Source organism: Canis aureus, chromosome 27, assembly GCF_053574225.1.
Source record: "Canis aureus isolate CA01 chromosome 27, VMU_Caureus_v.1.0, whole genome shotgun sequence".
NCBI classification, from domain to species: Eukaryota; Metazoa; Chordata; class Mammalia; order Carnivora; family Canidae; genus Canis; species Canis aureus.
In genome coordinates this window covers 20947114-20963170 of record NC_135637.1, presented here as the reverse complement: position 1 = coordinate 20963170, position 16057 = coordinate 20947114, and the positions used below count along the sequence as shown (strand labels likewise).

At 55.2% G+C, this 16057-nt stretch overlaps 1 protein-coding gene and 1 long non-coding RNA gene across 6 annotated transcripts in view; one reads left to right on the top strand and one right to left on the bottom strand.

Moving 5' to 3' along the window:
- Positions 1-221: 221 nt before the first annotated feature.
- On the bottom strand, positions 222-15155 carry LOC144300012 (uncharacterized). The gene is made up of 3 exons (XR_013366673.1): positions 14931-15155; positions 14061-14178; positions 222-5949 (listed from the first exon to the last, which is right to left on the bottom strand). It is a non-coding gene; the product is annotated as an uncharacterized LOC144300012 (long non-coding RNA).
- FAM222A (family with sequence similarity 222 member A) overlaps positions 10715-16057 on the top strand; it is a 56347-nt gene continuing 51004 nt past the window's right edge. The window contains exon 1 of one of the 5 annotated variants that reach the window (XM_077876002.1): positions 10715-11598. The gene's annotated coding sequence lies outside the window, so the exon portion shown is untranslated. Of the gene's footprint in view, positions 11599-14990; positions 15255-16057 lie in introns of those variants that run through there. The other 4 variants (XM_077875998.1, XM_077876006.1, XM_077876004.1 and 1 more) reach the window with 4 other exon arrangements.

Here is a 16057-nt window from a genome sequence, read left to right as displayed (position 1 = left end):
ATTGGGCCCAGAGAGGAGAGAGCAAAGCCAGTCCAAGCCGGAGCTCTAGGCATTCCCTCTGATGGGTCAGAGTTGGCATACAAGCACCAGGCTGGGTTTAGGTGGTCTGCGAGGTCTCTTCTAGCACTAGGTTGATATTCAATAGTGTTAATACTGCTGATAGACTCAGAGTCTAGATAGATAGATAGGTAGATTTATTTTTATTTTTATTTTTATTTATTTATTTTTTTATGAGAGAGAGAGAGAGAGAGAGGGGCAGAGACACAGGCAGAGGGAGAAGCAGGCTCCATGCACCGGGAGCCCGACGTGGGACTCGATCCCGGGTCTCCAGGATCGCGCCCTGGGCCAAAGGCAGGCGCCAAACCGCTGCGCCACCCAGGGATCCCGATTTTTTTTTTAAAAGTAGGTTCTACACCCATCATGACCCCAACTCATGACCCCAAGGTCAAGAGTTACACATTCTTGGGGCACCTGGGTGGCTCACTGGTTGGGCACCTGCCTTTGGCTTGGGTCGTGATCCTGGGGTCCTGAGATCTAATCCCCCATTGGGCTCCCCACAGGGAGCCTGCTTCTCCCTCTGCCTGTGTCTCTGCCTCTCTCTCTGCATCTTTCATGAATAAATAAATAAAAATTAAAAAACAAAATAAAACAAAACAAAAAAAGAGTTGCACATTCCACTGACTGTGCTGGCCAGGCACCCCTATGCTTTCAATATGTTAACTCAATAAAACCTCACAATCATCAGATATAAGGAAATTACTATTATTACAAAGCTTATTTTACAGAGGAGAAAACCAAGGTCCAGAGAGGGGAAGTGATTTGGCCCAAGGTCACAAAGCTACTACACGGAGTCAAGATTTGAACCCATGCTCATCTTCCCTGAAACAGTCCGGATGGGGTAACATGACCCTTCTCCTCTGATTGGGAGTCTGGGGAGGAGGGTCACCAATTTTTCACACCAAGCTCTGTGTCATGTGCATCGCATACACAGTCAGTTTAGGAGTGCAATTATTCTCATTCTCTAGAGTGGGAAACTGAAGTTCTGAGGGATGATGGGACGTGCCCGAGGACATGTGACCAATCATTGGCTTTATAATATCCATTTATCAGCCCAGGCCTGGGCTGGCACACTGGAATAGTAGAATGAATGAAGAAGACAGCTGGTACTAGAAGAATTCCAGGGTCAGGGTACACCCCACTCCTTCCATTACTAACCCTCAGACCCCCAAGCTGATTCCCTGGCCCTGGCTAGATGACCTGTCACCTCTGCCCATGGCCCCAGATGACCCTGGAGCTTCTGGTCAGGGCCCAAATCCATCATTCCTGAGTGGTCTGTCCCAGCCCTGCCTCCTCCCATCCATCTTCTCACCCCAGCTAGAGAGAAGGAGGTGATGCTGGGATGGAGGGGGGAGGGTCCCACTTTAGGAAATCCTTGGCCCCACTGAAGTCCTCTGCAGTGGCCTCCTCCACCACCTCACAGGCAGACATTCCGCACCTGCAGAATGCTTTGGTCAATGCCTTGGACCCCAACATATAAGAAAGCCAAAGGCAGAGGGCTCTAACCAGAGGGTGTGGGGCATGAAGGAGTCCTGCCTGGTGTCTCAACCACCCTCTTTGCCTTCAAGCAGCCCCCAGGGAGGAGACCCCCGGAGAACCTCCAGAAAGCCATGGAGAATGACTCTGTCCTGGGGACCAGAAGACCTGGGTGTGAATTCCTGCCCAGTCACTGACTCACTGGAGCAAGTATCTTTCCCCTCTGAACTTCAGATTCCCCATCTATCACACCAGAGGATTGAACTCAGTGGCTTTCAGGCTTTTATTGCTAGAACAGTGGAAACCTTTTCTCAAATTAAAATCACATGCAGAACTCCAATATGAAAAAGCGATGAAACTGACCCTGCTCTAGTTGAAGTGGGTGGGCAGAGGATGGAGCTGGGAACCCAGAGCTCTCCATTTACCAGCTTCCTCGGCCTACCCCCACCATAATAGTGGTCCCTGACATATCTTCTTAAAATCTTAAGGTTCCTAGAAAGAGGGGCACCCGGGTGGCTCAGTGGTTGAGCATCTGCCTTTGGCTTGGGTCATGTTCCTGGGGTCCTGGGACCTAATCCCCCATTGGGCTCCCCACAGGGAGCCTGCTTCTCCCTCTGCCTGTGTCTCTGCCTCTCTCTCATGAATGAATGAATGGAATCTTTGAGGGAAAAAAAAGGTTCCTAGGAAGAGTTTGAAAATATAAGAATAGATATTTTCTCAATTATTTTATTTTGAAACATTTCAAACATACAGCAAAGTTGAAAGACAATGAATACTTAAATATCCACTACCTGGATTATACCATTAATGTTTTATTGTACCTTGCTTTATTAAACAAGGATCCCTTGGGCCGCCTGGGTGGCTCGGCGGTTTGGTGCCTGCCTTCGGCCCAGGAGACCTGGGATCAAGTCCCGCGTCGTCTCCTTGCATGGAGCCTGCTTCTCTCCCTCTGCCTGTGTCTCTGCCTCTCTGTGTCTTTCATGAATAAATAAATAGAATCTTAAAAAAAAAAAAAAAAAACAAGGATCCCCTCTCAGCTCTGTAAAATTTCATGACTTGGAGAGGACTGTGCCCGGGTGTGTGTGTGTGTGTGTGTGTGTGTGTGTCTGTGTGTGTTGGGGGCCTCGGGGAGAGAGGAGCAGTGTTCTGAGTCCTTTCTAGGAAGCACTGTGAATTTGTAACAGCAACACAACTGCTATAACAAACAGACCCTGGCATCTTAATGGTGCAACTCAACAGATGTTCATTTCTCATATAACAGTTCAAAGCCTTTGTTGTTGGTCAACAGGTGGGCAACTTTCCTCCGCAAGTGATTTAGGGGCCCAGGCTCCATCCATCTTTTGGCCCTGCTCTGCTCTAGGAAGGTCAATTGTCTGCCTTGGGGCAGAAGAGAAAACTTGTATACAAGAGGCATAATCACTTCTTACACTATGCTTGCTCACATTTCAGTGGCAAAAGCTACTCGTTCAGCCATGCCTGGAAATGTGGCCTCGAGCTACTTATTCCCACTGGGCTCTGCTTCCCAGCATCCATTTCATCCCATGGAAGGAGATATGAATTTCAGCAGTGAGTTGGCTGTCTGTGCCATACCCAGTATGTCTAGAAGCACCCCCAAACCTATCCTAAATCATCCTAGCCATCGCCCTGTCTCCATGCTATCATGCCAGATAAAGAAGGCCTGGTCAGCTCTCCAGAGGTATTTAACTTTGTTCAACAAACACGCACGGAGGTCTTACTGTAGACCTGGCCTCTGTACCAAGCATTACCACACAAAGATGAACAAGATTAGGCCCCTGTCCTTAAGAACCTTCCAGTAAATGGAACAAATAACTCTTTTCTCCAGAGCCCTCCCTTTCTTGAGAGAAATCCCATGAGAGCTTCCATTCTACGAGGGTGAGTAGATTTGACACTGGAACACTGGAGGGGGGCACCTGGGTGGCACAGTCGGTAAAGTGTCTGAAGCGTCTGCCTTCAGCTCAGGTCACGATCTCAGGGTCCTGGGGTGGAGCCCTGCATCAGGTTCCCTGCTCAGCGGGGAGTCTGCTTCTCTCTCTCTCTCTCTCTCTCTCTCTCTCTCAAATAAATAAAATCTTAGAAAAGAAAGAAGGAAGAAAGAAAGCAAGCAAGCAAGCAAGAAAGACTGAAAGAAAGATCTGATTTGATAACTCTCTACTGGTCACTTTCTGCATGCCCAGAACATTGAGCTCATTTTGTTCTTCTCTCTTGCAAAGACATTTTTTCCCCATACTATATAAGGGAATGAATGCCAAGTCTCAGAGTGGTAAAGTGACTTGGCTAAGGTCACACAGCTAACAGAGGAACTGGGATTTGAGCCCAAATATCACTTCCTAGTTTCCCGTTTCTTTTTGCCCCATCTAGGTGTGTGCTGGAATCTAGAGTAGGAGAGAGACACAGAGGATTAGCTTCCTGACACAGGCCCTAAGCGAGGTGCTTTACATGTGTCCCCTCATTTCTTCCTTCTTACCTCCATGAGGTTGGTGATGTCACTCTTGGCATTTTAGAAAACAGGAAGCCAAGGCTCAGAGAGGTGAAGTGACTTACCCAAGGTCGCATGGCCAGTTTGGTTTCATATCCTGATCTATTTGACCTGATTGGGGCACATCTTGCAATATGGGTGGTTTTTATGGCTAAACACAGAAGCAGTGAGATCTTCCTTTGTCACGAGGATGGCTCAAAAGGCAAGAGGATGCCTTTTCTATTAATAATGGGGTGAACTTATTTTAAGGCATCTTTGAGCCATATAATGGTTTACAAAACAGCTGCAGACAGTTTAGCAGATCCCCTCCCCGCTGGATCCCAGCCAGAAAGGGGCTCCGGGGCCAGGGTGGAGGCACCTTTCTGGAGCTTTCTGGGTCTGAGCCAGGGGTTGGGGCCGCGGGAGGGAGCCCAAGGCAACTGGGCAGGAAGCAGGGACCTGGCCTATCGACAGCATACGGCCCAATCAATGCTATCTCCCCAGGCCATGCCTGGCTAGACATTGATTTCTGCTGCTGTTGTTAACTCCCTGTTTATGTAACGCCTGAACTTTGCACAACTGAACCGTTTCATGTGCAGAGAGAGCCTGTTGCCATGAAAACCAGGCCGCGCATGACAGCCGGGATGCGGCGGTATCCTTGTTTTATTGGCCGGCGCTGAATGTATTTTAACCTTGATAAGTCAATAACTTTTTGTACAAAAGGAGATCTGCCAGGCAGGCTTGGGAGGCCCTGCTGGCCTTTCCAGGCTGGGGCGGGGTGGGGGGTGGGGGAGGCCGGGCAGGCTGCGTTTAATCCCCTGGAAATCTGCCTGCCACTCAGAGCCTGGGAGAACCAGGCCCAGCCAGGCCAGAGGAGCAGAGATCAACCTTGCAGGGGTCCTGGGGACCACTCCCACATCCAGCCCCCATTTCCCTGAGTCAGAAACCTATGGCAGAGACACATCAGGGTTCAGATCCTCGTGCGGCACACCCAGGAGCTCAGTGCCACCTGGAGCAAGGCCACTGATGCCAGCCTGTAGAGAGTCCACATCTATAACCCAGGCCTGTGTTTCCCCTTCATGGGCTTGCTGCGAGGTTTGCAGATCATGTATGCAAAGCACCTGGAGTGGTGCCTGGTCTGTAGTGGGGCCTCGCTAGATGCATATTCCTATCACTGCTGCCACTTTATTTTACGCTAATAATCATTGGCTGTTTGTAGAACCCATTAGGTGCTTTTGGACATAGTTGTCCTCGTTTTCTCATTATAGTCCTTCCTTGAAATAGGCAGCACCCCAGTAAGTAGTCACAACTTTTGGTTGAGGAAACTGAGGCTCTGGGAAGCTGCCTGGCTTAGGGGTCACATGACAAGACAGTGGTGCTGATTGAAGGAATGAAACCCTGGGCTCCCAGTCCAGTGCTCTTTCAAACTTTGCCCACAGAATAGCCTGTGGGCTACTAGCTCCCCCGACGGCTAACCCCAGACTCAGCAAATATCACTAATTGATGGTAGCACAGCGCTTGTTCCCTTCTGAACCCAGGTGAGGCCTCAGAATCCTCAACACAGAGCTGGTGTGTGAGATGAGACTCAAGTGAAACTGTGTGCCCTCAGAGGGCTCTGGGCTCAAGTCCCACCTCTGGCCCAAACTTACTGGGTGACTTGGAGCAAGTGCCTTCCCCTCTCTGGGCCTCCTAATCCCAAGGGGTGAAACAAGGGGATTTAACGAATCCTAGATTCTCTTGGGTTCTCCCGGGTGGAAGGGACCCCATCACCTTCTGGCTGATATCCGGCATCTTGAACTCTCCGGGCATCTTGAACCTTCTCCAATTCCATCCACATAGATCGACATAGAACCTAATGTGTGCAAGTGATCACACATGATGCTGGCGATACAGCACCGAGGATGATGACCAAGAGTCCTCCCGGCCCCAGAGCTGACCATCTAGACAGGGAGATGGAAAATAAACAAGTCAACTTACAAGAGCCCAGGGAGTTGCTGACGGTAATAAGTACTCCAGAGGCAAAGCAAAGGAAGGGCCTCTGGGGAGAATAACCGTAGATGGGGTGGTCAGGAAGGGCTTCTCAGAGGAGGTGATATTTAACTGAGACCTACACTGTGACAATGAGACAGTCATGCAAAGAGTGGAGGAATAATGTTCCAGGCAGAGGGAACAGCTTGACCAAAGGCCTCAGGGGGAACTAGTTTGGCGCCTGTCAGCAATCAAGAGGAGGCCAAAGTGGCTGGAGGTGAGCGTGGCAGGGGCCAGTCCCTGAGACTACGTGGGCCTCCTCAACCCCCCTCCCCTGGGCTCCTGGCCCCATCTCTCTGGGCCTGCCCTAGAGAAAGGCTCCAGGTACTGGGGGGAAGGGGTGGTGGGCAGAGCTGGGTGAATAACAAGGTTACACGTGCTGCTTCTTTCTCCTTTTCTCCAGGAGGAGCATAAAGAGCTCTTTCTTTTCTGCTTATTAATAGCTCTGATTAAATTATCTCTGAAAAACCTACATGGTGCGCACCAATGGGGGCTCGGCTCCCTCCAGGCTCTGGCCTAGATTATGGCAACAAGGGCAGGTGAGGCAGGTGGGGGCTGGGGAGGGAGGCTGGGGCAGGCCTGCTCCCCCACTCCCACCAGGACAAAGACTCGCCTCTGCTTCCTCACCTCCCTCCCCAGTTCAGCTCAGCCTCTGACCACCTCCACTCCTGGGACAGTCACAGCCCCCTCACTTGGGACACCAGGCCTTTGCGTTGGCAGTTCGCTCTGCCAGGATCATTCTTCCCCTCACCCATCCCTTGGCTACCTCCTACTCATTTTTCCACAGGGCCGCCGATCAGCCTTTCTACCATCACTAGCCCACCGGCTGGGTCAGGTGCCTGCTCTGGGCTTTTCCCTCTCCTGTTACCCTGGATGATCACTGCTGGTTGTTTTATCTGTCCCTCCATGAAACTTGAGCCCCACAAGGTCAAGGACTGTTTGGGTCACTGCTGAATCCCTAGTGGCTGCCACAGAGCAAGTACTTAGGAGATATTGAATGAATGAATGAAATGAATGAATCAAAGAATGAACAGAGTTAAAGAGGGAACAGGCATGACTAACCTTACATACATGGGAGAGTGGGAGCAGAAGTTTCAGGCTCCAGACCCCTTGAGCTGTGCCTATGTGACAACTAACCCCATTTCACAGATGGGGAAAACCAAGGCACAGATGAGTCACATGACTAATCACCTGAAGAGTCAGGATTCAAGCCCAGTCAGCTTGATTCCACTTCCTCCTCCTCTCTCTGCTTCTCCACCACAAAGAAAACCTGGGCCATGTTTATTCATGGATTCAGAGATTAATTCAACTAAACTTTATTGAGTGCTGACCATATACCAGGGCTGTGCTAGGGCTAACACAGTTTAAATGCAGACCCTGGTCTCCCAGAGCCTTCAGGTTGGTGGGAAAGACCGTCAAATATGTGAGTCATTATAAAACAGACAAAGTACATTTATGAAGGGGGAAGTGCTCCAACCTGGAGGGCAGTAGTCAGGGAAGGCTTCCTGGAGGAGGGGATACCCTAGCTAAAATCTGAAGGAGAAGCAAAAGTCAACTACCTGAAGGGAGGATATTCTAGGTGGAAGGGACAGAATGGGTAGAGACCTGGAAGTCAGAGAGACACCTGGGAGGATGTTGCAGGCACTTCAGCAAGGCTGGAATGTAGGAGGTATAAAGGGACTGTGAAGACTGAGATGCTTTCTGTCCCCCAACCCCCTCAGGGCCTCTTGAACCCCTGGCTGCAGCCAGCATTCAAGCACTGGCCTGCCTGGTGGTTCTGTGGACCGTGGCAAATCTATCTTGACACTGTCTCCATTCACATAATGCAGAGTTATTGCACATGACCATAGCAAGGGGAGGCCGGATCAAGGCTGGGAACTGGGGACCTGGGGGGCACTGACAGGAAGGCCTGACCTCAGGGAGGTGGGCAGTGTGAGCGTGAGTGTGGGAGGGTATAAGCTGAGCATCTGTGAGGCCATTTACCTGCCTGGACGGGTGTGAGGGGCACCTGAAAGACTGGGCTTTCCACCTATGCAGCTGCCTTCCAGTCTGAAATCCCACCATTAGTGCATCATGGGCTCCCAGACCTTTGGAGACGGAGGGGCCCTTTGAGACCTTCTAAACCCCCTGCTGTGCATTGGAACCACAGCGAGACCTTTGGAAGCCACTGAGTCAGGGAGGAGTGCCACCTCAAGGGAGTGTGATTGGTAGGGCTGGGTCCTTAGTCCCGCCCTCCATTCTACAACAGAGAAAACTGAGGTCTGAAGAGGACAGGTAACTTGCCCTCAAGGCTGCACCCAGTCAATTAGTGGCTGGCATAGGGTGCAGTAAATCAAGATCAGAGGCTCTAGCGTTTGGGACCTGGTTCTGTCATTGTGTGACCTTGTGCCAGTCACACAGCCATCCTCAACTATGAGATGTGTACAGTAATCGAACAGACCTCACCGGGGTGCTGTGAAGGTAAAAGGAGATAGAAATATGTGATATAAACAGCATGGAGCATGTGCCCTGCACATAGTAGGTGTCAAGTCATAGTTAACTGACGATGGAAAAAAAATCCTAAATTATAGAAAATAGATGGTGTGGCCCTGCAGCCTTCTTCTCCACTTCCTGCTCTCTCTTTCTTCCCAGGGTTTTGGTTGTCACCATCCCTCTCATTGCACCTGGCTGGAGTGCTGCACCATATTCTTCCCACCTGTCCACACCCTGGGTCCACCCAGTGCGTTGCCCGGGTAACCCGCCCTGACGTCACTGGCAGCTCTTGTGGCTGGGCCCTGGAGCAGAGTGAGCTAGCGGAAACAGCTGGATCAAGTTCCCATGTACATCCCCACCCCCACTCCAACTCCAAGAAGGTTGGGTGAGACAGCCTAGGAGAACTAGAGCAGGGCAATGAAGCCAGGAGCTGCTGGGAATGGCACTCATGGCAGAGGCTCGAGGGCCTGAAACAGGGCCAGCTCCTGCCCTAGATAAGGAGGCAGGTGGCCTACTTGGTCGGCCCTGGAGCTCCACCACAGGCACCCCCCCACCCCCAGGCTCTGGGTAGAGGTGTGTTGGCTCCTAAAAGTAGGCTAGCTACCCGCCTCCCACCCCAAAAGCAGCCCATCTCATGGGTACACTCACCAGGGTCTTTCTTCAAAGCCTTCCAGGTCTGGATGACTACAGTTGGCATTTATTAAGCACTTAATGGATTCCGAATCATTTCCAGCAATAATTTTTGTCCGCACAACCACTCCCTCGGATAGGAATTATGATACATAGACAAGAAACTGGGGCACAGAGCCACGAAGGTAAATGTTCAAAGCCAACAGCTAGCAAGGACAGGGATGGAATCCCACTCAAGTTCCATGGGATTCCATGGGGTCACACAGACATAGCCTGAGAGTGGTCAGAGGAGTTCTGTGGCTTTGCATCTCTGTAGGGATCCTGAAGTCTCTCCTGGAAAGCTGGCTCCCCAGCATGCTGTGTGATGGACACAAGGCAACTGAGGGAACTATCCCTCCCAGGACTCAATTTCTCCAGCTGTAAAATGGGACTTTTTACAGCAGGCCACCATGGGCTATCAGTCAGACCTACTGAGAACCTATGAAGCTGCTTAGAAAGTAAAAGGCAAGGTGCAGTACAGTTTGATAGACTCAAAATTTGGGCACCAGGTAATACTGTGCCTCAATTTCCCCATTTGTTAAATGGAGGAGAATATCGGGGCCTGCTTCCCATATATGTGGTGTGGATACCACGCAGTGGACTTTGTAAAGAACTTAGCACAGTGCCTGGGTGTATAGTCAGTGGTCCACAGATCTCAAATGTGATGCCAAAAATCATTCACTGCCGAAAAATATCTTGGGGCAAAACACTCCGGGACAAAGTGTCACTTCACATCTCTTAACCACAATTTCCTCTATAAGCTGGGAGTATAATAATAGTACCTACCATGTCGGTTTTCTCATTTGTAAAATAGGGATAATACTATCTACCTTACAGGGTTGTTGTGGGCATTATGGCAGAGTATGTAATTACATAAGTGGTAGCTTGCTACTATTTTTAATAAATTCCCCGTAGAATTGTCTTCCAGATTAGCAGATAATGAATGCTCTTCGCACAGTGCCTTGCCCCAAACACGTGCTCAATAAAGGATACTTGTTTTTCCACCTCCGGGTCCCGACAAAGGGACTACAAATACCAGCACGCTCTGCGCCTCATGTCGGGGCCCCTCCGCCCGGCGCCGGCGCGCTGCATGCCGGGACTTGCAGTCCTTGCGAGGCCGGGCCCGCCTCGCCCCAGCTTGGGGGAGGAGGTTGGAGAGCCGCCCTGCCGGCCTTTGAATTTTGCCGCGAAAAGCGCGCGTGGCGGCCCCCGGCCCCGCCCCCCGCAGGACGCGGCGCCGCGTCACCCTGGTAACCGCCTCTCGGCCGCCGCTGATTGGGCCGGACCTCAGGGGGCGGGCGGGGGGCGAGACGCCGCGGCCGCTGCCGGCGCTCGCGCCTGTCAGTCGGGCCGGAGCGGAGCAGCGGGCAGGACGGCCGGGCTGGCGGCTCCGCGGGAAGCCTGCGTGCTCCAGCCGAGGGAGGTGAGGAGCCGGGCCCGCCGCCCGCCGGACGCTGCGCGCCGCACCGGGGCCTGAGGCGAGGCTGGGCGCCGGCGCGCGCCAGGCGGCGCGAGGCTGAGGCCCCGGGAGCCCCCGCGCGCCGCCAGGGGCCATGGGCGCGTGAGAGCCCGGCGCGCGCCACCCCTGCTGCAGCTCGCGAGCTCGCACGCCCGCTGTGCCGTGCCCCGGGCCGTCCCCACGTCCGCCCTGCGCCACCCGGACCGGTTATTTGGCGGCGCCGAGGCCCCCGGGACTGCCTCGAGCCTCCGCCGCCCGCTGCCGCCGCCGCCGCCGCCGCGGCCGCCGCTGCTCTCCAGCTTCCCCTCCCCCCACACCCAGGGCTTGGAGCAGGAGCAGGAGGAGGAGGGGCCGGTGCATTCTAGCCGCCGCTCTTTGCAACCTGCGGGGGCCGGTGCGTGCCCGGCGAGGGGCCGGGGCCGCTGCAGGTGCGTGTAACCCCGGAGGAGGCGACCCCCTCCCGCCGCCGGGCGGACCGGGGGCTGCGAGCCGCGGGCGGGCGGTCGAGCGAGAGGAAGCAACAAAGACAGGCTGCGGCTGGGGCCGCGAGAGGGGCCGCGGCCGCCGGGCTCCCGGCGCGGGCGGAGAGGGCGCCCCGGGGAGCGGCGCGGGCCGAGCTGCAGCCCTGAGCGGGACCCCGAGGGGAGGCGCAGCGCCGCCCGCCGGACGCGCTGAGCACAGGCCCCGGCGAGGATGCGCCGCCTGAGCGCCCGCGCGGCCCAGGTCCCGGGCGGGCACGACCCACGCTGAGCCGGGAGAGCCGCCGCCCCCGCCCCCGGACGGCGCGGGCCGGCGCCAGGACCACCGTCGCTGACAGCGTCCCCTTCCGCCCCGAGAGAGGCATCGGCCCCCCCGGGGCGCGCCCCCGGGCAGCCTCCGCCGCCTCCGCATGGCTGCGACCCGGCGGGCCGAGAGTCGTCGCCGCTGAGACCTGGTGCCCTTCAGCGGCCTGGCGGATCCGGTGAGTTCCTCGGGGCGCGGTTGGTTCGGGGCCGGGGGCACTCCCTGGCGTCGGGGCGGCCGGGTCGGAAATAAAGGGGCCCCGAGCTGTTGGGAATCTTGGAACAGCGCTGCTCCTGGTCTCCCCCCAGCCCTTCCCCTCTCACACACAACTTGTCCAGACAGGCCAGGCGGCCGGCGAGGAGGTTGGGGGCCCGCTGGGGGGACTCCACGGAGCCCCGGGCGAGGCGTATGCCGGAGAGGAAAGGTCACCCCACCCCTAAAGCCAGCAGACAAAGGTAGCAGCTCCGTCATCCGAAAATGCCCTGGGAACTCCCGTGTCTTGGAGGGCCAGGGAGGGGGGTATCCAGGATGGAACCCTTGGGGTCTCCCAGGCAGCCTCTGAGGTCCTCAGGGGACCTCAGCTCAGACAGAGGTGGATGTGGAGTCCCAACCATGCAGGTAGCTGCGTTTGGGGATCGTCCCCTCCAAAGCTAGAACACAGCAGAGTCTCCCGAACAGTCCTCCTTCTTCAAAAAAGCTGGCAAGGTTGGTGGGTTCCCCCGTGGGGTCACAGCGTGACGTCATGCCAGGCCTCTGACGTCACTGGGGTTGCCGTGGCGACCTGATGTGCTTTGACCCAGGGTCGGAGGGGGCGGGGTCGTGGTAACCAGGGGCAAGGCTGGATGCCTTTGGGTTATGGAGGGGTGAAGGCAGATTCGCCACCACCCTGGACTGCAGTCCTCTGACCTAAATCCCCAGCTCTTCCATGAGGTGGGGGAGGGAAGCAGTGCCAGCTGTCCCTGCGGATGCTCCTCCCCCCAAGGACAGGTGTTCAGCTTTGCCCATATAGCCTGGCACTGCCTGGGGGCTCAGGACTGCCAAACAGAGCAACTTTATGCTTTCAGAAGGGATGCTATGGAGATCTCCTTGAACCCCACTATACACCCAGCCAGCCAGCTGGAGTTCCCAGAGAGATGTGCCCCCCCCCCCCCCTTAAAAGAGGCCACTTCTGATCAGCAAAAGTGTGCTCCCCCAGCCAGGGAAAGTGCAGAGGAGCTGCTGCCTGCAACCCCTCAAGTCCAGGGGTTCCCCGTGCTGTACAACCCCAAGATGAAGGGCCTTGGCCAGGCCTAAACTCCTGTCTGCCCCACTCTCCTTTTGCTGTTTAAGATGATTTTGACAGGCACAGTGTGGTGCTCATTAAGTGAATGGAGGGCAAGTCAGGCCCGGCAGTGCCAAGGTCTGAAAAAAGTGTGTCCCTGCCAGGGGCCAGCTTTGATGGGACTCAGGCACCAGCCCTCTTCCCCACACGCCCCAGCACTGGCCCTGTGCCTTGTGAAGGCCCAGAGAACCCCCCAGCCAGTATCCTGCTGTTGGGTTCTTTGATTCCTCTTCTGAGTTCCTCCCGGCAATTGCTCCTGTTGTCGGCAATTGCTCCTGTTGTCGGATGTGGGTGAAACTGCTGTGATCACATTTGGAGGGAAAGGTTAGAGAACTGTGTCACTGCTTCTGCGCAGGGTGGGGTGAGAGCAGAGGGAAGGGGGGGGTCATTATGAGAAGCCCGACCCCAGTCTTTATGCAGCCAGCATTTTTTCTCTTCTCCTACCAGGCTCTCCAGCTAGATTAACAGGTCAATAAATATCAGCGGAGCTGCTTTTGGGGGCTTGGCAGGGAGATGATATTTCCAGCTGAAATGGTGTCGTTAAACACACAGGCTTCCAAGGACAGAGCAACAGCAGATGGGGGGAGAAGTGGGAGAGGTGGGCAGAAGGGCTGTTTGCACTGCCTCTCGAAGCTTCCCAGTTTAGAAACAAACCCGGAGTGTGCGCCAGAGATCCACAAACACAGGCAGTTGGAGGTCCTCCGTGGAGTATTTACACTTCCACAGCCAAAGCGGAGGGAAAGGCTGTCAGAATTGGGCAATTCCTTCTGTTCCCTTCCCTGGGCTTGGCAGTAGCACCAGGCGAGGAGCAGGAGGGAGTGCCAGCTTACCCGCGTCTCCCCGTGTGCCAGGCATTGTATAGGATCTCAATTACCGTTACCGCTGGAGTGGCTTGTGTGCTGTGGCCCATTTTGCGGATGAGGAAACAGGCTCAGGTGCTCAGCCAGGCAGCTGCAGAGGTTTGACTCCGAAGTGCCTTGGCACCAGAGTCCCCTTCCTCTGGGGTGAAGGGGAGGCCTTACACCACTTGTTGGACAGGGTCTCTGCAACAGTGGGGGGCTTTCGGCAATGGTAGGAGTCTGGCCTCACCAGCATGCCTTCCCACACTGAAACCTGGGTTTGAATCCTGCTTCTTCATTACCTACAGGATATGTTGACCTGAGTAGCAACTTATGCCCTGGCCTTGTGGACAGACTGCTTCTCTCACCCCTGGTATGCCTTTCTCCAGCACTGAGGGAAGGGTTGAGAGAGCTGGCCCTAGGCTCATTGTCATCTGCCCCTCTGGCTCCCCTCAGGGAGAGGTGTGAGGCTGCACTCACCTACTGAATGGACCCTCCTGGTGGGCATTCAGCTGGTAGGGAAGTCAAGGATGTGGATGAGTCAGTGCCAACCTTGGTAGATGCGGTTCCTGACCCAGCCTGAAGGTTGGCAAGGGCCCTGTAAGGAGGAGTGCACTGTGACTCTCGGGACAAGTAGGGATCTGCCAGGCAGAGGATTGCAAAGAGTGTTCTGGGCACTGAATGTGGCCTGTGAGTGCTGGGGTGTGCTGGATGAGGGGAAGTGGTGGCGCCAGCGTGGGCGTGTCCTGGAGACTCGTGGATGGGAGAGGCTAACCAGGGGAGAGGACCCAGTTAGGGCTCCCTCAATGGGGATGGTAACCCTGACCAGTCTCCTCTCAAGGTTAGCTCCCTCCCTCCACTCTCTACCCCAACTCCCCCAGTAATCCTCACCACTTGTCTAATTCCACCTAAGCTCGTAAGCTAGCCCATCCCCTATCCCTTCTGAGCCTCACAGTTGCTCTGGCCAGGGGCTAGGCTGGGTTGCTTAACCCCAAGCGGTGGCAGTGTCTCATGGTTAAGAGCCAGGCTGTGGAATGGGTCCACCCTTATTGGCTGTGTGACCTTGGGTGAGTGGCTTTGCCTCTCTGAGCCTCATCCTCAGAACAGAGCCTCGAATGGCTCTCCTTGTCCCTCCTGGAGCCACAGATCAGACTGCAGGGTAGTCAAGGACCCTTCCAACTCCTCTCGACTGGCTCTCCCAGCCACCTACCCAGAGCACCCCCACGTGGTGAGCACACGTGGCTCCCTCCCGTCCGAGTTCCTACGGGGCCGAAGCCGGGGCCAGCCCCACCCCCCACCCCCCACCCCCCACCGCTCCCGGCCCCCTCCACCTTCCAGTCCCTCACCAACCGGAGGAAGCAAGCGGAGCAGCTCATATTCATGAACCGTAATTCAATCAGGCGGCGATTCCTCCGGGCTCGGGGCGGGGGTGAGAACGAGGAGGCGCGCACAAAAGGGCCGCTTTATTACCTCCCGCGGGCCGGGGATGGCTGCTCTCCCCCAGCAGAGGCCGGAGCCGCCTTTATTGTGTTAACCCATTTGCGTGTCAAGAGCTATTGTGCGCTTTCCCCGCCTGTGCCGGGCGGACTGCGGGCGGAGGGCTGCACGCCGGCCGGTCACCTCCGCGGGCGCCGCCCACCGCCCTGATTGGTTGCTAAGTGATTTGCATCCAAGGTAATCACTTTTATCTCAGAAGGATGTCGACTATAATTATAAGCTACTGACATCTTTTGAAATCTGCCTAATGACTATTTTAGTCTGCACGGGCTGGGGGTGGGGAAGGGGATTCTGGAGGCAGGGGTGGGCGGGGAGGAGGCTGGAAGGGGGATGGATTCCTTACACCTGGACCACTGATTCGTTAGTTGAGAAATATCCGAGGGCCTCCTGCATGCCTCGCCTGGCCTTGAACAAAAGAGAGCTTCCCAGACCCGGGTCGCGTTGGTGTGGGCGGAGTTAGTACCATTTCAGAGATGGGGAAATAGAGGCCCCGGAGGAATGAGCCACCAGCCCAGAATCAAATACCCAATCAACGGTTGGAACGCTAGTCTCTCTGAGCCCCAAATTCATGTGCTGGCCACCAGATAGGGCGCAGACAGAAATAATAATAGTGAGCATTCCTGGGTAGAGGTCACCTGTCGGGGACCTTCCCGGATGTATGTCATTGCCCTAAGAAATGCAGGGGCTGTTACTACCCCTGTTTTACCGGGGAGAAAAGGAGCCCAGGGAGGCTACTTCCCTGCCCAAGGTCACAGAGCCAGGAAGGAGCACAAGTGTGAAGTGGTTGGGGGCCAGAAGTGGGGATGCAGGACACAGCATGGCCAGTGAGAAGAGGATGAAAGAGTGAGCCTGGGCTCCAGCTATCCCCTCCATCACCCCCTGGGTCCACTTCGGGGTCTGGGCAAGGGCACCCTTCTGGCCACCGCCTATGTGGCAGAGCTCTAAGGTATCAGATGGCCCACAGCCTCCACGGGGAGGAA